This window comes from Lissotriton helveticus, chromosome 7 (genome assembly GCF_964261635.1).
Source record: "Lissotriton helveticus chromosome 7, aLisHel1.1, whole genome shotgun sequence".
NCBI lineage: Eukaryota > Metazoa > Chordata > Amphibia > Caudata > Salamandridae > Lissotriton > Lissotriton helveticus.
Genome location: NC_136068.1, coordinates 540,773,821 through 540,796,248, shown reverse-complemented (window position 1 = coordinate 540,796,248; position 22,428 = coordinate 540,773,821). Strand labels below are relative to the sequence as shown.

General features: G+C 42.6%; 1 protein-coding gene across 1 annotated transcript in view; it reads left to right on the top strand.

Moving 5' to 3' along the window:
• Positions 1-10,202: 10,202 nt before the first annotated feature.
• Positions 10,203-22,428, top strand: part of LOC144766864 (uncharacterized) — a 179,928-nt gene continuing 167,702 nt past the window's right edge. Inside the window, exon 1 of the mRNA XM_078650576.1 lies at positions 10,203-10,376. The gene's annotated coding sequence lies outside the window, so the exon portion shown is untranslated. The remainder of the gene's footprint in view (positions 10,377-22,428) is intronic.

Below are 22,428 nucleotides of genomic sequence, written 5' to 3'. Positions count from 1 at the left end.
AAAATATGCGAAGCTTTGCTTCATCAGAGCCATTAGTCTAGCGGCTTTGCATGTGTTAAAGTCCAGTAACATAGTAGCTTACATGGATTTACATTTGCATATGTGTGAAAAAGAAACAGAACATTTGCATAGTTTGTCTCTTTATACATTCTTTCTATATCTTATATTCTCTATACCGTACCATGTGAACATTCCCTTATTTTATCGTACCTAATAAAGCAAAAAACCGTTGTTAACAACTGAAGTAACTCATCCCCCCTCCCACCCTTCGGCCATTTTGTTAATTCACTCATTTGCAGCTAACACCACTTTCTGTACGTTACTTTGCGAGTTCTCAACTCAAGCTATATATTTTACCTTAACAATAAGAACATTGCATCCTGAATGACCTGGCTGCTGTACTATTATCATATCCATATTTACAGTTCATCAGTATACTCGTAAAATTGCATGAATATCGGTCGCTTTAAGTTCTTCCATTAACACATTCCAATCCAATGAAATAGGTTTTTTCCTCAGTCCACGCCTTTCTTCCCTCTGGATTTCTATACCCTCTACAGTACCCCAACGGATTGCATCATTAAAACAATCCTGGACCACTGGTGCTTTCCTCGCCTACAGCGTATTGTTATCGTTCTTTTTGCTATTATGAGCATTAGATTAAGGAAGCGGGCTATGCGGTGCCCAGGTTTTCTAGTAAGACTTAGTCCCAACAAACAGGATTTTAAGGTGTTAATTATCTCCCAGGCGCTATGGTTGTTAATATGTTGTGTATTGTGGACCAGTAATTTTAAATACTTGGGCAGGACCATAACATGTGTTGTGGGTCAGCGTTCGGCTCTTGAAATGGGGGCCACTCATCAGCTACATCTGCAAACATCATACTTAATCTGTGTGGAGATAAATATGCCCGGTGTAATATCATTAGTTGTATGAATTTAAATTTGGGATTACGTGCCACCTTCCTAGGGTATTTAATAGCACCCTTCCATTCCTTATCTGTATGATCCCTCCCTATTTCTGCATTCAACCTTTCTCTGAGAGACCGTAATAATGCCGCCATATGTAATTTGATCCCATGTGCCAATCACTTTGTTAGATGACTGCCGTTTCCCATTAGGTACAACATGTTCACTAATTCGTGCTTTGGGGGTTCTTGTCCATCCAGCGCCCATCCCTTACGTATAAATCTCAGGATCTGTGTGTGCGTCAAAAAAAGTGTATTGAGTACTACTCACTCTCTTACCAGTGTATTATGATCTACCAGTGTACCGTCCACAAAGAGCATACCTATTGTATCCACTCCTGCTCCCAGCCGGGCTGAGATACGTCGTTGGGATACTACCACCATAGGCAGTGGGATACCCAACAAAGGAATATTCGGGGCATACGGTCTTTGTTGTTTAGTATACAGTCGCGCCTTTCTCCAGTAATGTAGAGCCACTTTAGGTAGTGGAGGTGTATTCAGTGGTATCTTTACGGTTGGCATCAGTAACTTATGTAGCTTACATGCCCTCCCACTCCCTCTATGACAGTCCTATTACATGTAGATTCCTGCCTGCTAGCCAGTATGCCATCCACTGAAGCTGGCTGGTCGTAACAGTATGTTTTGAAGTCCGGTACCCCCATTCCTCTGCTTCTTTTGTTTAACTTAGTCTTTGCTAGTCCTATTCTTCGTCTACCTGTGCCCCAGATTAGTTCTATCAACAATGTGTCTAGCACTTTGAATATGTGGGCAGGGAATACAATAGGCAAGTTTGTAAAAAAGTACAACAGTCTGGGGAGCATCACCATTTTGGTGATGGCTATTCTTCCCGCCACCGAAATGGGCAGGGATGTCCAAAACTTCATTTGTGCTCTAGTTGCGTTAATTGCTCTAGTAACATTGCTATCTATCAGGTTGTCCAACTCCCTGTATATCTGTATTCCTAGATATTTAAAGGTTGTTTGCGCCAATTGGAAGGCCCATGGGCCAAAATGTTGCGAGTCTTCATACATCCTTTTACATAAAAACAAACATAATAAATTATTCACTCAAAGATCACATTGCAAAGCTCACTGTCATAATAACAGAGTAACACAACGAAACTAGCATCATACATTCAATCGTATACCATTGTACAAACTCATATTTGCCAACATACATCCACACTACCACCATTGTTTTGCAAAATGCCAATCATCATACACCCTCAGGGCCACTATTTACCAATGGTAAATAGTGTCACTACGAAACTTTATCAAACCGTCATAGACCATTTGACACACTTAAAACATAATACATGAGTCTCCAAAATAAATCTCATTACAAATATTATCAAGTAATAATAATGGCAGGAGGCATTTGTTCATTTTATATCTACTCCCTTGGATCCTGTCCTTAACAGAAAGAAATGTGTGCAGATTTAACAATGCAGAAGATCTGCAACTAATATTTACCATCGACAACACATCTGACTTTAGGTCTGAATTCCAAGCTACCATGCTCCACATCCGCAATAGGATGAGCTGCAATCATTTGAAGTTAAAATCAGACAAAACCGAGCTGGTCCTGATATGAGGTGCTCGAAATCCTTGGAGCTCCCTTTTTTGGCCAGCGGAGCTGGACTCTCCCCCCACCCCATCTTCCTCAGCTAAGAGCCATAGAGTCACAATCAACTACGACTTATCCATGAAGTCCTAGATTGGAACAGTAGTCTCTACTTGTTTCTTCCAGTTACGTAAGATATTAAAATTCAGCAGACTTCTCACCAGTTCTTGCCCTAGTCATCTCTCACAAGGACTACGCCAACTCACTATATTTAGTCAAAAGACTAAAATTTGTGCAGAACCAGGCTGCAGGACTGATTTTTCATCCGCCCAGATGGCAACATGCTTCTCCTCTGATGAGGAAGCTACATTGGCTCCCCGTATCACAATGCTGTGCCTTCATAATCAGGTGCCTCATTTTCAAATCCTTGCATGGCACCTGCCCTCAATTTGTCTCCAATCTTATTCAGAGACACATACCCATCCGCAATTGGCGCTCAGCTCACATGAACCTTTTGGTCACCCCGCTCTACAAAACAAAGCGGTTAGGTGGCAGCAGATTTGTGGTGCTGGCCCCCGCTTCTGGAACACACTTACCCCATGATATTAGATCCTGTACAGATCTCCTGAGATTCCAAAGACTGCTTAAGACATGGCTATTCACTCAGGCATATGAATAACTCATCGGCACTTAGGCTACTCCTATATATAGTGCCAAGAAACCATCCAGTGTATGTGCGCTCTACAAAATGTTGTTACTTAACATTTTAACATAACAGCTATTAGCATGTACAGTGAATGTAGACATTAAAAAAACTCTGCATTAGAGTGGTCTATTAATTATGGTCCCATAACTGCCCACATGTATTGATGACTTTCACCTAAGACATTTGTTCATCTCTTCCTGATGAAGCATTGGCAAAAATGTTTGAGAGGGGAATGAAGAATTAAATTGTTCATATGATTGTTGGATATATAGGAAAATCAGTAAAAGAAATTGAAACTACAACGTTAAGGAGTGCAGCAATTTTGGTTTTCATACCATGGTCATAAATAAATACACACATGTCTATATATATATATATATGGCCACCAATTTGTACTTTGAATAAAGGCTCACTCTCCTTTAGAATGTTAACAATCATACATTTTATTGTGCCACATGCACAACCAACACATTTTCATCTGTAGGGTCATGATTAACAGTGACCAAGACCCTATGGGTCCAAATGCTTTGGTTCTTAGTTGCTAGGCATGCCAATTCCACAGTTCATCAACCTGATAGGTTTAAAAAAGTTTGAGTTCCTAAGACCAGTTAATGAAGAACATGGTTACAAACTGGTAACCTGGCTCAAAGGGTCCATCACAAACCTTAAACCAACCTTCACTCATATGATCCATTGACAGCCACTCTACGACATTGAAAAACCCTTTCAATCATGATTAGATTCACTCTTTTTTTTTTTTAAAGGTAAGGTATACCGGTCATTCAAACCAGGGGTATTGAATAAATAAATCCCTCACTAAGTATATCCTCCCTCACCTTTCCTCAAATATTAATAGGTGTTAGTTTACAAAGATAATATCTTGCTTGCTCCGTGGGGCATGAGCTCAATATTACTCAAATTCATGTTATTATTCTGTGATTATTTCCAGGTCTGATTACCCTTCACCTTTACGCTATAGGTGAGAACGGCCCAGTGTTACCAGGGTTGACAGCCCTTTATCTTTACGCTGTAGGTGAAAAAGGCCCAGTGTAAGTATTTGTCAAAAGGGGAAAATAAAATGCATTATAACCAGACCATAATGTGGCCCATAAAAACAACATTCAGCCCACCTCAAGTATTTTTTTTTCCTCTAGGATTGAGTATGTCCCAACTCTCGTGGACAAGTTATATGATAGGTTCCGGATAATACAAGAAACCTAAAAAATACGCAATTCATGTAAACATTGAGTTATGAAATCCCCTCACTGCGTATTATATCATTGCCACATACCTTTATCAACAATTCGTTGTCCAACTATTTGGGCGTGGTAATGGGGACTAAAAAGCCCTCCAGTAGTTTTTCCTCTTCAAAATGATGTACACCACATATGAAATATTTTCTTCCGATATTATGATTCTAGGAACCAAATATTATTGGATGCAATAAATTGCCTCTTTCTTTACTCATAGGTCTTCTTGTTGCCGTGATGCTGGGGGATACTATTTGATCTCGCAAATTTTTTCCAAACAAATTGGTTTTAGTTGCATTTTCAGCATATTCTTTAGTACACAGAAGTAACAATTCGGCCATGGATATATTGATTATAAGGTCAGTCAACAAATGTTTCACCCTCTGGTAGCATGATATGCATGGAACTTTCTCAAGGATGTAAGTTAATGTAAACATCTTAAGTAATGTAGAGCATTGTGAAATTATTGAAGTAAATCCAGCGCAGATGTTACACAGCAATTTAGTGACACAGCAAAAAAAACTGAATACACACATGAACACTATTGTGACAGAGGAGTGTGACCCAATTCTGTATGACTGGGATCAAACAAGTTTTCATTCAGGGTTGGTATAACTCACATATTTTACAGAAATGTAATTACATGAAATTACAGCACAATTATGTGGCAATATGCAGAAATATACGAGGAGCGTAATCTAGCATTTAGCACAAAATGAACCCTTGCATCCAAAATGGACCCAAAGATTAATTTTTCATTAAGAAAATAGGACTAAATGCAAGGGAACATGAAGAGCAGAAGCTAGAAGCTGCTCGCTAAGTTTGTTGATCCTGTGCTCCTGCGGTAGCACCTGTATGATTGCAGCGGCGGTCGGTTCAGATAAGCGGGGTGAGGTGGGACGGGAGGGGGTAAGTCAGCAGTCAATGGAATAGGGAGCATTAAATGAATAAATATCTCCTATTCTGTCGTCTGGTGACATCCGCCACCTCACCCCACTTACCTGCACTGACCCCCGCTGTATGATTGCTTATATCCTGATACCACTACTTACACCCTAGCACTTTTACACTGACAATACCATAGGACCCTTACCTTTACTTACACACACCTTTATCCCTATCCCTTCACATACCATAGCTACAGCTTTCTTACCTTTAGCCCAGTACTTCACCATCTACATATGCTATACTACTACCAGCAGCTATATCCCATTACTTCTACCTCCATTCCATGACCTCAGTTATTACACTATTCCCTCTAGCCCTACCTCATCAGTAGTGCCCCTATTACTTCTACCATTGCCTACTCTGTACTTTTGCTGCCACTGCCTATACCGTAGTACCGCTAAGCATTGCTTATACCATTGTACTTCTTTTCATATGCTAATTAATTCAACACTTCCTATATCATAGCAGATCCATCAAAACATATACTCACGTACTAGTACCTATACCCTTGTCTTTTAAACTTGACTTGTACACTAGTACCTAAACCTTTGAACATATACTTATACCCTAGTACTACTATTCTATCCTATATCGTTGTGCCTTAAACCCATCTATACTTTAGTGCCTCAGCTCTGACCTACAACATATTTCCCCTACTTCCACCTCTTATCTTTACATCTACCTACCTCACCACTTCCCACACCCTAGTACCACTACCCTCAGCTATACCGTAGCTACTTTAGCTATACCCTAGTGTTAGTCCCTGGTTGGCTGAGGTAGGTACCTTAGGCCAAATTGGGACCCGCGTTTCCACATCAGGGCAAGGAAGGTCACCTTCTGAGATAGCCCCCGCTCGCCCCCTTGGTAGCTTGCCACGAGCAGCCAGGCTTAACTTCAAGGCAAATGTGTAAAGTATTTGTAACCACGCTCACAGCAACCCAATGATGACACCACAAATAGACTCCACACGAGTTTTATAAAAACGAGTATACATTTTATATAAAAAGATATACAATAAGACAACACAATATAAATCAAACATATGAGTATGTGCAATATTTCTCCTGGTTGGTTATTAGGCCAGCCAGCCCTTGTAAGTTCTGACCATATTAATGAGCACTCCTAAACATTCCACTGTAATCCTAATACCATGTTATGTAGTTCATAATGCTAGAATCAGGCACTTTTGCAATGTAACTATAATGCTATGTGTAACACAACAATTAGGCATGTTTCAATGTAAAAATAATGCAATGCGTAATACAACCACCAGGCACTTTGCAATGTAAAATAATGCAATGTGTAATACAACTACCAGGTACGTTGTTATGCAGAAATAAGGCAATGTGTAATACACTAATCAGGTAGTACATTATGCAGGAATCATGCAATGTCTATCAGGTAGTTCATTATGCAGAAACAATCTAATGCGTCATACAACAATCATGTAGTTTGTTATGCAGAAATAATGCCATGCATCATACACTAATCAGGTAGTCCGTTATGCAGATATTATGCAATGTGTAATACGACAATCAGGTACTCCGTTATGCAGAAATAAGATATTGCGTAATACACTCCAGCACCGATCATGGTGCCTTAGGCAGTCTCTCCGCCACTCCTTCTGACTCGCATTCAGTCTCTGTCAACAGTTGCCCCCAACACAGGTATGGTGTAACAAAAAGTGCAGCTATGCACTCCGGCCCCAGTACTGCCACTCTTTTGGCAACACGGTCCGCGATACGAGCCGAAGCAGAGGCTCGCTCTGCCGGAATGAGAGAGAGGCCGAGAGCATCTCTCTCCGAGCCTGCACACCGCCCCAGGAGTGGACACACGTTACCTGGGGGGTGCAAACTCACTCTCTTCTCCTCGTCCAGCGACTTGGGCTTTCGATGCAATCTTTGTGAATTGGCATTGGAGGGCTCGGGCCGGCGGCTCAGCTCCTCCGGGGCTGCCGGGCCGCTACTGCTACGAAGATCTCAGGATGCCACAGGGCACACGCACATAGCATCGCTGAGACTCCCTTGAGCTTCGGGTGCACGATCACCAGGCACTCCACATGAAGGTCTCAGGCTGCACGAAGAACACGCGCACAGCGTCGCTGAGACTCATTTTAACTCCGGGTGCACATTAACAGGGCAATCCTCACGTAGGTCTCACGCTGCACAAAGCACATGCACACAGCATCGATGAGACTCACTTGGACTCCGGGTGCACAATAACAAGGAAATCCTAACTAAGGTCTCACGCTGCACAAAGCACACGCACACAGTGTCGATGAGACTTACTTGGATCCAGTGCACACGATAACTGGACAATCCTCACAAAGGGTTCATACTGTAAAAAAGTGCACGCACACAACGTCGCTGATCCTCGCTTGGACTTCAGGTGCTCATGATCACAGGACATTTCTTACGAGGGTCTCAGGCTGCAACAAGCACATGCACACAGCGCCGCAGAGACTCTCCTGGAAATGTTTGTGTTCCTAAGTTTCCGCAACAGGGAGCCAGCTCACCTCGGGCCCTTGGGGATAAGTTACTTCAGGACACAGCACAGCAAAGTCCTTTCAAGCAGGGGGACACAGCACACAGCAAAGCCCCATTTAGCCTTTCCTTGGTTAAAATAGCAAACTGCAGCCAAACCCCAAAACACAGAGCAAGGGTTAGTCTTTTCCTCCAGTCTCTTCAGTTGTTTCTTCCTTGGCAAAGGCTCCTCTTGACCAAGAAGTAGCTCCAGTCTTTTTCAATCTTGATCAAGCCATTCTCCAAAGTTCAGGGGCTTCAGCTCTCATAGTTATACCCCTCAATGGCTTTGAACTCTTTGTGTTCGGGTGGCACTGACCCCTGTTCAAACCAGTTCTGGGTGCCTCCCTGCCAGTGACGCCTTCTTCCTTTGATTAGTGCGGGTCTGGATTCTCAATCACTCAGCAAGAGATGGGACAATTGTTTTATAGCAGCAACCCAGGCCTCTTCATCTCTAGGGGCTACGCCTCCCCCTACACTCCAGATGCAGGTCAACCTGTTGCTGTCTCACCTCCTCCCCTGGGTCAAGACATTTCCAAGATCCTATCACTTTCAAATCCAGACAGTCAATTCACAACCAGGCAGAGCCACACAGAAATGTTAGAGCACAACAACCGAGCCACTTCTAAAAGAGTGGCTTCTAAACACACAGTGCAAAAACCACCTTCATTGAAAGATGTGTTATTAAATTGTGAGTTCAGGCATCCTAAACGTCACCTCTCCATCTTAAGCCTTTGGGAAGATAGGCTGGAAAACATATTACACAGCCTCCCCATTCTGTCCTATTGGCAAGATGGCCTTTCAACAGTGAAAAACGAAATGGAGATAATTTCACTGTCAGGACATGGTACACACCTTAGTACATGTCCTACCTTTCACATGCACTGCACCCTGTCAAGGGGGTACCTTGGACCTACCATAGGGGTATCTGATGTGCATTGAGAGGGAAGGGTAAGGTCTGGCAAGTGGGTGTACTTGTCAGAACAACATGGCAATTTAACAAACTGCTCACAGGCACTGTAATGGCAGGCATGAGTTCCCTCTTTAAGGCTAATTGTGTGGGTGGCACAATTAGTGCTGCATGCCCACTAGTAGCCTTTGCATTACCAGTCCTGGCACACATAGTGCACTTTATTAGTAAGGCAAACATGCCAATCATGGACAACCAATTACCATTACACTTTACACAGGGAGCACTTGCACTTTGACACTGTTTAGGAGTGGCAAAGTGTCCAAAGCATCTAAGTTGGCAACACCATGTCAGGAAAAAGGTTGGAACTTTGGCCAAAAAGGGCCAAGTCCTACACCTAGTATGCCCACTCCAGCCTTGATGCTAGTACCTAAACACTAGTACTTCTACCCCTACATATATCAAAGTTCCTATATTTCAGACTATAACCCTGAACTCGGGCTCAGAGCATTTCTAGCCCTACCTAAACTAAACTGTAGTACCTATACTCCTATCGTCTCCATTTACATCTGTCCCTTTTTTCTCCCAAGCTGTTTTCTTGTCCCAATTCCGGGTACTTTTGTTTGTGGCATTTCCCTAAATGTTTCGAGGAAAGAGGTTTTCTTCCATCTTGAAAATTAATCAAAATGGAGTTCACCAGCCTGGGATCTTTAGGCTTTTGATCTCCATTTTGCTTTTTCTTTAAACGCGTACCTGCTTTTTACGTGCTCTTTCCTCATTTACTATAATAGCTAGATGCACAACATCAAGCACATTTTCCAGTCAAGAGGTTGACAGGTGTGGAAATGGGATGGAGCCAAATTACATAGAGCAGAGTGTCCCACATATGCAGGTACCTCAGTCCAGCCTGTGTTTTCAATTGCATTGTGATAATTGTTGTTCTGCATGGCTGACTAATAAAGCCAAGCTATAAAGTACTGGAGTACATAAAATATACAGAACTGGATTAAGTGGCACATACTATTGAGACGATAGCCCAGTGCACATTTTTCCTACAATTAACACAAATAAACCAGTTTACCATTTTAATAAAGAAAACGTTATTATTTAATATAACTCAGGTCAACAGCAGTATGTTTTGTTTGCTTCAAGTTAGTTTCTATGTTGCCACTTAAAAGTCACCCAGTAGTTTTTCAGAACTAACGAATCTCCCTATGAGGCTGGCCCGCGCGCTCTGCGACCTTAACGTTCCATTACAGCTCCTACAAGAATACAAGTCTAGCCGACGTGCAAGAGCGGCCGTTATCACGCTGCGCGATGGATGTTAGTTTCTTGTTGATCGCAGCAGATTCTTCAAAGGCCGAGCCCCGACCGAAAGTGAGCAGAGCGTTTTTTAATTTGAATACGAATTACGTCACTCACTGTATGAAGCCAGAAGTATGGAGAGGAACACTTTGTAATGTGACACATTCCATTAATATTGTTCGCATTTTCTGCAGCGACGACAGAGGTAGGAGGCAGCACCTAGTTCTTGATGAATGTGGGAAGGCGCACGTGATTGGCTAATAGGTGTTTAGAAACGAGACTAATATAGTCCATAGCTGCCACATAGAGCCTTATGTGTGACATTTTCATTGTCTTAGCCTGCTTAGGTGTGACACTCGATTGCATTATGCATGACACTTCATTGCTAGCAAAACCAAGTACGGAAATCCATGACATGAGACAAATGCCAAAAAGCACCATCTTTTGCTCAAAGAGTAGCTCTGGAAGTTGCACTGAATCGGCTGCGCCACCGTTGTAGTGCTTATGCATGGCCATGAGAGGAGCTCTTGGATCAAAACATGTTTGTACTGTGGGCCAAGCAAACATTCATCATCATAGCAGGCATTTTACAAAGGTGTGGGATGGAGACACCTAGTGGGCGAGGTCTAGGCTCAAACGTGAGGCACTGACACAAGGTGAGCTAAACTCTGAGGTTTGTGGTCTGCCTCACGCTCTGTGCACCTGACATTCACTGCAGGACTGCCTCGATGCATGCAATAGGTCCAGTGCTGCAAGAGTGCACTGCAAGCGCGAGCTAATGACTATGGGCAATTTCGTAGATAAGACCAGACTGATGAATTGGGCAGAATCTGTCTGTACCAGCCAAGTCTGGGGAGTGGATAGAAAGAATCATGTGACTAGGCAGTATAAATGGAGGCGTACAGAGAGAGGTGAGGGGTGATAGATAGATCGATTGGCAAGGCAGTAGAAAAGGAATATCTATCTATCTATCTATCTATCTATCTATCTGTCTGTCTGTCTGTCTGTCTGTCTGTCTGTCTGTCTGTCTGTCTGTCTGTCTGTCTGTCTGTCTGTCTGTCTGTCTATCTATCTATCTGTCTGTCTGTCTGTCTGTCTGTCTGTCTGTCTGTCTGTCTGTCTGTCTGTCTGTCTGTCTGTCTATCTATCTATCTATCTATCTATCTATCTATCTATCTATCTATCTATCTGTATTTAAAAACCTACTGGTGACTGCATAGTTACAGCCTAGTTATAGTAAGAGCCTAGTTTTTATAGACTGAGCGTTTTCTAATGTTGCCAGTAGCGTTGGCGCCGTTTGAGGAATTTTTGCCAAATTTTCACAATTTGTTTGTCACTCACTTCAGCTGTTGTCTTGAAAGTTTTGGATTGATTTGTCAGCAGGGCTGAGAAAAATGAAAGGTCCCAAAACGTGTTTTCCCCATTTCCAATAGGGATTTTAGACACAACTACAGCCCCAACCACTAAACGGAATTACACCAAATTTAACAGAAAGCTAGATTTAGGTCTATAAAGAACCTTTTTGTAATTTGGGGTAAATCCGTTCAGTCATTTAGGAGTTATTGAAGTAAAAATATTTACAGATATCTGGCTACCTACACTGAAAATGTCCTATATACTTATATTTCAACCTAATCAAGAGCTCCAGAGAAATTTCAGAAAGTAGACAGCAGACGACCTCCAAGAATGAGATGAAATATATTTCAGAAATTCCTGTCGCAGAAGAAAAAAACCTTTAAAATGCCTTGCCCACTGGGTGATTCACAGTTTTTTTAAACAAATGTTCTCATCAATAGGTAGCTAACGTAAGTTCGGTAAGTGTGCAAGAAAGAGTCCTGTCTTCCTAAGCCCAGGATTGCTCTAGCTTCATTGTCCAGGACTATCTGCCGTTTTTATAAACAGGTGCATCGGGAGGCAAACATAGAGAGACTTACCTCAGCCTGCATGCGATTTATTGCAAAAAGCAAAGGGCTACTGTTTGTTGAGCTTAGTTTTAAAGATAAATTCTGGTAAAAAAGAAAGTCAATATTTCTTACCATTTCTGGGCACATATTAACAGGCCACCAGGAGATAGACATTGCTAATATCCACATGAACATTTGTTATGCCTGCTTTTACCTGAAGCTCGTTATGTGTCGTTCACTTTGCAGTTCCATCTAGGCAGTCTAAATTTTGCCTGGGCAAGCTGTATTCTGCATTCCAAATGCACAATACATTTTCTGCCGTGATAATCAAAATGAACAGATTGAATGAGCATAGCCAAAGGGTTCTCGTAAACATTAAACACAGCAAAGCTTAAAGAAAAGTCAGTTGATAAACCAAAAAGTATCTGTTTGGAGGAGGAATTGAAGGCTCCTAAAAAGGACATATTAAGGGCCTCATTTACAACCCCCCATGTGCTGCTGTAACGCCACTTGTATTGATGTTCCGATGGCACACACTGCAGTGCCATATCTACAAGCCACTTAAAGCCACTCTGCGTGGCTTTTAATGGTCTTATATATAGTGTGAGGCAACGCAGCGCTAGTCGTTGTGTTACCTCACATTGTGCTGGGGAGGTGTGCCACAAGGCGTTCTGGTGGGTGTTCCCACATAACTCCCATGGCATTTGATACATTCCCAGATTTACAATGTTCTGCAAACCTGGGAATGTGTCAAAAGCCTACGCCATCGGGGAGGCACAATGAGGAAAAAAACCTTTCTTTTTCCTAATTCTTTCCTCCTACTATGTTTGTTTCATTCAGCAGCACACATAGAAGTAGGAAAAAGCCTTATTTGATTATTTTTGTGCAGGAAGGTGCAGGGGGGCACAGCATGTTCCCCCTGTATGCATGCACCCCAGTTTCTGCAAAGCATGGATGTTACGGTCCCTGCTGGGCAGGAACTGTTTTTGGCGTTCACATTGTGGTGCCCATTGCGGTGCCCATTTTCAGTCGACCGCTGTGGGAATGTAAAAAAACAAAGCCCGCCAGATAGAGAAACGCTTGTAATCTGGCAATTGGCCCAAACACGGGTTTGGCGGAGCGGACCCAGCGCCACACCGCCAAACTTGTAATCAGGTCCTTAATCTCCCAGTCCTTAAAAAGACACCAAAAAGGAATGTTGCATTATATAATGTAATTGATGCTTAAGTAAAGCGTTCTAATACCTTCGGGTCGAGTTCGCGCTATTTAAAGCTGCAAAAAGGCAGCAAAAGAAAGTCTGGCATACCTCTGTCCAAGGCTATATACGAAGTCATCAAGAACCATGTATAGAAATGTTTGTGTCCCAAGTTTAGGCCTAAAGACTGCTTGAAAAACATCTAAAACTCTAATGCTCTCTAAATAGTTGTATTGTTGTATATTCCCAAGGCAGTCTAAATATTCTATTGTTAAAGGAAGTAAGGCTGTAGGACACACAATTGTCAGTATGGTTGGATCCGCACCTTTCTATTTCAGCTACTGGTAAACCTTTTCCTTTTTGCAGCCAAAGGAGATCTTACCCTCCCTCAGTGATTGACTTAAAATCTAGTTAAACTAACACTGCCAATATGACAGGACAATCTAATAGCATTTAGCCTTCCAAGGTTATAATGGTAAGCCAGAATACATTTCTGTACCTAGTTCTCAAACATGATGGTTTAATTTTTTCTAAATGATTGAAGTAATTCACTTCTGACCCTATTATAGAAGTGGTAAAGCTGTGCTAGGTCTGCACAGATTTCAAAACATATATATAAGCTAATACCTTTGCATTATTATCTAAGAAGAAATCAGATAGATTATTGCAAAAATGTTGCATTAAAGGGACCATTTGAGTCTCACATTGTGGCGTGGAGAGTCGCTGATAGGCTGGTACTAAGAGTGAAGCTGTTTGGTTTTGGGAAGGAGGCTGTCTTGCTGATTTATGTGTACTTCCGCTGATGGAGAGAACTGCAAGGATTGCTGTTTCAGTGAAGCAAAAGAAGCCCCTTGCATGTGCGTCAGGGAGTGAAATTGAAAACCTTGCCTCACATTTATACTAACTCATGCTTTTCCCTTGGCTCCAAAGCAACCAGGGAAATGTACGTAAGTGGTAACTTATCTTTGCAGTTTGGGAAAGGATGCATGAGTGTTGTGTTGCCTTTTGTGACACCACCAACCTACATCTTACCAACAGCCTAGGGAGAATTTTTCCAGGGGCTGAAAGCCTCTTTAGATCGTCTGTGCGTTGACATCTTTCAAGGCCAATCACTTTCACCAGGAGGAGGTACACTTGCACCAGGAGGAGGTAAGGGATAACAACGGACACATAACGGTACAGCACATGGAATTACAAAACATCAGTAACCGTAAAGCAGACCATGGGCCCCATTACACAAAAGGTGCACGTTTCCTGTTTCCTCCATGGCGCACAAGGAAAGTGCACCCTATTAGGAAGAATGCACCTCCCTTTGTGCAGGTGGCACTCAGCTCAACATTTAAAAGGGATTAGAGATCCCCTTGCAGGTGAGTGCAGTGAGTGACGACACCACCAGCAGGGGAAACTCGGAGGGTCCATGGAACCCCTTTAATTTCTTGAGAGGGCTGCCCTCTGGGGCAAACTGACAGTGCGCCACCTTTTTGTTGTGCACATTCAGAGGACCTCCCAATGGCATGTATGTCTTTGCTTTCATATTGGCACTATGGCTTGGGGGCAGGTGCAAAGTGATTCCTTCATTTGCATGAGGCCACACCCTCATGCAAATTAAGGAACGTTCTCTCTCTATAGCGCCAACGTTCCATGTTCACCAGTGCTATCTGTATTACAGAAGGGGCTGCACAAGCACCTGCTGCCCTTTCTGTAATACCGAAGTGCCCTGGGGTGTGCAAAGCAGACCCACATGCCCGTTGCCGCCCCTGGGACACTTTGTGTAATATGGATCCAGGGGCCCGTATTATAGGATCTCTTGTATTATACAAATGCCAAAGCATGTGGGTCTAATTTGTGTCTGTCAGTCTCTTTGTTGTCTACAGTTGTCCTTTGTCATTCTACATGTAGCTTCTTTATACCTTCCCTGTCCACTGCATGCCATACATAGCTGTTTGAAGAAGACTTGGCTGCATCAGGTATTGGTACTAGGTCCTTAGTCCTAAGGTGAATCATATATTCTAACATGAAGTAAGAATCATTGAGATTTCCTTTACCCTTGAAAGCTGCTTGTGGAGCACCTAAGAGCCATTGAACCTATAAGTCACGTGCCTTGTGTTTTTTCTTCTTTTGAATCAGGGGGGTCCCATTGGGGTCAGGTTCTTACCTGCTCTGGCTTCTATGGTGGTTTAACCAATCTCCGTCTTTGCCAACAGCATTGTCCTCAACTCTAGTTCTATTCAAAACTTCTCTCTTCACATAAGTATCACAGTATTCATTTTGAGGTTTGGGGGTTTAGCCTGCCGTCATGCTCAGCAGCAGAAAGATAGACATGACCATGGTTTGGGATGTCTTTCATTCCTTCAGCCCATCAGCTTGCAGTTTGCACGTCTCAGGGTTTGACCAGCCATTCCTGAGAATGCCCCACTCCTTGTGCTGCATTCATGGGCCTTGCTACATTAAGGTTAAGGGAAAGGATGCTGGTGAGACAGCCCAAGCTCCTCTTTAGCAAGCATCCGGCATGTCTGCCTGCATCGGGGAAATACACATGGATTGTTCCATACTCTGTATATTTGTATACATATAAATGTATTATGCGCAAAAAATCTATTTCACTCTACAAATTCGGGATGCCCTCTTGAAAAGGGGAGAAAAAATACCTAGCAATTTGCTCGTCAGTTATTGTTGTCATCTGTAATGCTCACACTCACTGAATAAAGGAAATGTTTTTAATGCTTTCTAAACCTTAATAAAGTGGGCTCATGTTTAAATTCTTCTGGTATAAAATCACATTTCTGTGACCCCGGAATGGAAAACCGTAGGTTCCATTTCCAGTGCAGCTCAGTTTGGTATCGGGAAACCTTGTCTCTTTGCTATTTAGGGGAATATCCCCTTGAGGGTTTTGAATACAAGCCATGCCAGTATGCATGTAATACCCCTTCCCACTGAAAGCCAATGAAGAGCAGTTAAGGCAGCTCTAATGCTCTTGGAGTCCTTCACCTTAAGGTCTATTCGAGCTGCCATATTTGGAACTTTTTGAGATACTTGGTCTGACCATTGGCCAGTCCTCCCAAAATCCTGGTGCTTTAGTCTAATCTGGCATTCATGAGGGAACTCCCTATTATCTTATGATGTGATTAGTCAATACTGGGGGGCAGATTTTCAAGCCCCTTGTGACGACTTTACACCCCCGTTGTGTCACTTCTGTGATGCAGCTACCTTGTAAAAATGCACCACGTTGCGACATATTTACAACGTGACGCATCTAGGGAGGTGCGCCACGTTGTAAAACCCTGCGCTACATTACACCTGTGTCAGGTATAATGTATGCAGGGTGGGTGTTCCGTCGCAAGGAAGCCTCCTGAAAGTGATGGAATGAAATCTATAAGATTGCACCGAGTCACTTTTACAACATCACTGCGTCAGAATCTTACGCCTTCTTGAAGCTGACGTAAGGATTGACGCAGCATGTTATAGGCATTCCTAACCATTGCTGGAGTTGGGTCATGCTGTGACACAACTCCAGCAATACACTGCCTGTACGCCAAAAGATGCCTCATGCATCTGTCCATCCTTACGCCTCGGTGCGCCACATTGTAAATGCGAAGCACCCATGGTGGCGCAAGGGTTTTTTTACGGGACGCAAATGAACTGACGCATCTCTGCTAATATGCAGAGATGTACCAGTTCTTGTAAATCTGCGCCTGGGTATATAGCTAGATATTAACGGGTAGGTGATGGTGAGGCTTTCAAGATATGATGTCAGCTCTATCTATCTATCTATCTATCTATCTATCTATCTATCTATCTATCTATCTATCTATCTATCTATCTATCTATCTATCTATCTATCTATCTATCTATCTATCTATCTATCTATCTATCATCTATCCACACACACAGACATATACATATACATCCAAACTTCCTCCTCACTGCCGATAAGAAGAGAGCATGCACAAAGAAGCTGGAAAAGTAGTTCCATTTAATTGGGAAGGTCCTACATCAGCCATGACACAGAGAGATAGACGAGTTTTGGCTGTATAACAGCCTTTTTTCAATCTGTGGGGCTCTATTTTAAATACAACGTTATACTCTTTATGTTATAAACATAGAAAATATACTATGCACACTCAGACAGTAGTATTAAATGGTCAAATGATCGTAGACATAAAAGTTAAGGATTGAGCAGTATTAAAATGTGTATAAATGCAGGACTAATTAATAGTAGAACTATCGAGCATTTTAAACATGTATATATATTATGTTATACAAAGTCGCTGGACTCAAGGTTACATTATGTGCTCTATTGAGACCATAATGGACCCAGCATAGTTGATGAACACAACCTGACAGGTAGATGTGCTCCACTTACATTAGTCCTTGCCAACCTAATTAAAATCATTCTTCACAGCAGTTGTTATTGAAGTCATGATATGTGAGACAAAATGTTTTCATGCGCAGCATGCCATTGTCGCTCATGAACCTCTTGAGCTGCACTGCTACAATGTGTGAAGCAGTTCACCGGTAACTGCTACATTTTTCATCCTGCTAAAGTTCACAATTTCTCTCAAAGCTCTTGCATTTAATTTACTTACCAACAATGTGAACAATGTTACTGCGAAAATAAGCAGCACTAGACAAGCACGCTGTTTTCTTCCAAATAAGTGATTAGACTTCTAGTCCTTGCTTTGCTGGCTGGTCCATGTCCTGTTAACGTGTGGAACCTGGGCTGTTCTGCATATGTCATGGCTTCTCCATGCTTGTTGTGGGTTCCTTGTAATTTGCTTGGCGTACCACCAGAATCCCCCCAGGTTCTGAGTTTTCAGGGAGCCTGTGTCCGACCTCTGTTGTGGGCTGTATGTCCTTCCAGCTGGCGGCAGCACAGGCTCCTACGGTGGTCTGCTTTTTAGGTGTTGCCTAGTGAGGCATATTGTAGTAGGGTAGGTTTTAAAAGTGGAGTGGAAGACCCCCCCTTTTTTTTATTGGCCTCGTCATTGTCCATGCTAATTGCTGGCATTCGATTGAAAATTAAGCTTATCAGTCCCTCCTTGTTACCCCCTTGTCTCCTTTTGGGACGGCCCATCCGGACTGTAGCTTTCACTTGTGGCGTTACACTCTCTCCTTTATTAGTGGGTAAGCACTCTTTAGTGTTCATTCTGCTTTAACAAGGGCGTTCGCGCTTCACGGGCCAGCCTCCATGTACCGCGCTATAGCACAGCGCTTGTTGTTTTTATTGTCTAATACTTTTTTCATTTATTTATTTACTTTTTTTTCACTTTGGCTGCACATGCACTTTACCTTCAGCCATGTTAAGCTAGAGCGCGGGTGCCACAATTGATGAAAAAGTAAAGAAAAATATGTTTTTTCTATTTGTTTTCTTTTGCCTGAATCGCGGCACCTGTGCTTTACTTTAATATGGTTAAAGGTAAGGCGCAGGTCCTGCGATTGTTGAAAAAGTAAACAAATAGAAAATAATGAATTTCTTTATTTTTGCTACAATCGCGGCACCCGCGCTTCACTTTGACATGGTTAAAGGTAAAGTGCTGGTGCTGCGATTGCTTTAAAAGTAAAGAAATAGAAATAAACATCTATTTCTCTACATTTTTAACAATCGCAGCACCCACACTTAACTAAAGTAAAGCACGGGTGCCGCGATTGTTGACAAAGCAAAGAAATAGAATTTTTTTCCACTTCTTTACTTTTGCAGCAATCGCGGCACCCGCACTTTACCTTTAACCATGTTAAAGTGAAGCATGAGTGCCGCGATTGTTGCAAAAGCAAACAAATAGAAAAAAAAGAGTGGCCTGCCATGTTTTTTCTATTTGTTTATTCTTGTTTACAATGCCATGTGTTACCAACTCGCAATTACGACACCTATAGCATTGTAAATGCTTGTTATTTGTTGCTTCGGAGAAAATGCCCGCTGCCTTTCAAGTACTTAGTCCAGAACTAAGTCCAGTCCAGTCCAGAACTAAAACCCAGCTGATTACGATGTTTTATTAAACATTATATAGCCCAGTTGGAAATTATTTGATCAGTCCCCCAATAAAGTCATTGAATGTAAATTGGCTGTAGTTCTGATTTTAAAGCCCTGATTGCCCGATTACAACTTTTGCCTTTGTTCTGCAGCAGGGGGGAAAGCTTTGATCTAATTAAGCATTTCCAGGCCCGCAGTAGATGGAGGGTGTGGTGCTCACAGCTAGGTCTGGCCCGTGAGCGCAGAGTGCGCCCCTGTTGTATGTCAGAGGTCACACTATGAGCCCGGACTTGTAAACAGTTGATGGATTGCACCAGCAGAAATCCTCCTATCACCAGAGCTGGAGGGTTGTCTGTCTACAGATTGCCTTTATAGGCTGGAACAAAAAGCTCACCAGACATTGGCTGAAAGCACACCTTTAATAATTATATATTGCAATGTGTTTATTGTGTTTTTAGGTGATGTTTCGGCAGTTGACACCCTTGCACCTATTATTATTTATGTTGAAGGTGGTATATTTCTTTTTTTCGATCAGAATAAGCTGATACATTACTTTTGTATTTAACCTGCCGATTGTGGGTGGGGGCTGGCAGCGACCAAATGTGAATGAGACATCAAGGACAGGCAAATCAACGGGGAACTGGAAGAGTCCGTCTCTCGCTGGTCGAGAGGCCCTGGTCACTCCCTGATGTGACAGGGGTGCCCTCAGGCCAGATTGGCGTGAATTGTCAGTTTTTGAAGCCCACGAGGTGACCCATCCCGTCTTTCAGACCAGAGTACAGGCAACGGTACTGTCTGAAGCGAGGTGTCAACTTCTTGAAAGGACTCCTGTTCAGGGACCTTTGAAGGCCCTCGGGCACCGGCTTCGAGGTACGGACCCGCGTCCCGTGCTTTTACACTTTAAGCCGCTTGCTGTCAGCACTGCCAAGCCGCAGATGTGGAAACAGGGCGGCTTAGATGGGCATACAACACGGATTGAAGCTTGGGAGCCACCAGCCTTATGGGACCAACCTTTTTGACTTTTATCAAAATCTAGCACTTAATTATTCAAAAGGTTACTAATTCACTGATTCATTTATTTAATTCAAACTCTTACTGAAGTTGAGATCATTTTGATCGACCCCAGTGAAACATCACTACCTGTTGACTTCCTTTGATGCATGAACTACACACAATTGTCTCCATTCTCCCCAATTCATGTGGAAAGACCATTGTGGAGCTGGTGGTTCTTCATACTGCTCCTAGGGTTGATTATAGTTCCACTGCACAGAAAGTACTGCACTGGCCTCTAACAACTGAGCATGGTTATATATAGTGACTTCAGTTTAGCGATCATTGCTGCTATAGCTATGAGTTGCCCCTCTTTTGCAACAATACCACTTGTACCTAATTTGGGAAAGGACAACATACCTAGAGTAGCAGTCTCGCTTCACCAATATGATGGAAGCATTTTTAGTCACTTTTCGCCAGCATGTCAAACATAGCAAGCCTTGCACAGGACTTGCCTAACATAACTCATTGAATTCCAAAAAAGAAGGTTGTGGCAGACTGACGTTAAACCTATCCCTTGGAAACAAAAAGACGAGGGCAGTCAAGACCACGCCTTTGATAAACAAGCATTTGCAATGCAATATGTCTCGCATTTACGCGATTTAAAGTTATTGGCATTGTAAATGACAATGCCTTTTTTTAAGTTTTAAAATCGAAAACAAAAATAAAAGGCATTGTTATTTGTAATGTGAATAGCTCAAACTCGTGTAAATGCGAGACCTATTGCATTGCAAATGTTTGTATCCTGAGGTTTGGGCTCCGGCCTTGGACTCAGATTTCAGCTCTGACCTGCCTCAGGACTCTGGGCTTAGAGGACAAGAGAGTCTCTACCTGGGGACCCCAAGAATGGAACCTCAGTGTTCAGTGTCCCATTGTTTTAACTGTGTTCTTCACATTCTGCAAGCATCCGCTCTGTTGTGTGATGGACTTGCTGAGATCTGGGCACCATGGTTCCCTAGGCGACCATTTGCTCCATTTTTCTGGAGCTGGTGTCCAGTTGTTTGCAGGCTTTGGGACAGTGATGCTTCCTGCTGGGGGGACTACGCTTGGTATTTCTGTCTCCCTCCCTGCTCCTCGGCGTGACAGCAGATGACTGGTGGGGCTGCACTTGCCCCAGTACTATTCAGCACTTTCAGCAATGTTTGATGAGGTTTTGCTGCACAATAACTGTGTGACTCAGGCCATCCGACAGACAAGAGAAGGCACGGCCGGTACTCCAAGGCTGCACTGGAATTCCTTTGGCCCCGAGTACTGGTGCGCCGATCGGGAAGAGGGAGACGCGCTTCTTGCGCTCTTTTTTGTTTTTTTTTTAAAGATTTTTTATTGAAGTTCTTGGGGTCATTGAAACAGAGCATACAGGCATATACTACAAAAATCTTAACAATTAACAAATTTACGAAAGATAGAAGCAAAATAAATAAATAAATAAAAAATAAGACATACTTTTTGATCTTAATGCTTTTGTCCGTAATTAATCAAAATATGATTTCCAAATGTTATCGAACTTTCTCACCCCTCCCATTCGTTGTGCATAAAGTAATTCACTCTTTCTAACTTTCTTCATTTTTTGAAGCCATTCCGGGAGCAAAGGAACCTGTGTTGACCGCCAATTCTGTAATATCAATGACCTTGCCACTGCCATTACTATATACACCAATTTTGCCAAGTGGTCTGCAAGTTTGAGATCGGAATAATAACCGTACAGCATTAATTTAACATTGCAAGTAATCCTAATCTTATAGTAAGTTTGAAGAAAAAAGAAAATCTCATTCCAGAATGGCTTAATTTTAAGGCAATGTGCCGTTATGTGAGACCAATTGGCTGGAGCAAATTGCAGGCATCTAAAACAGTTGGCTGAAGTATTAATATACATTTTGGCGATGGCAGCCGGAGTACGATATAAAAGCCATTTGCTAAAAAATAGCATTCTGCGCCAGTTGGAACCTCTCAATATACTAAAATTGAATTTATTAATGGTCTTCCAGGTGTTAAGGGATAGTCCATGATTCTCTTGTTCCTGCCATTTTTTAATTACTTTTGAACTCAAATCCTCCTCCCTACTCTGTGCTAAGCACCGTTTCCATTCCCCGGGTTTCCTAACCCGTGCAGTCAAAAAAGGATCATTCCATAACTGAGTGAG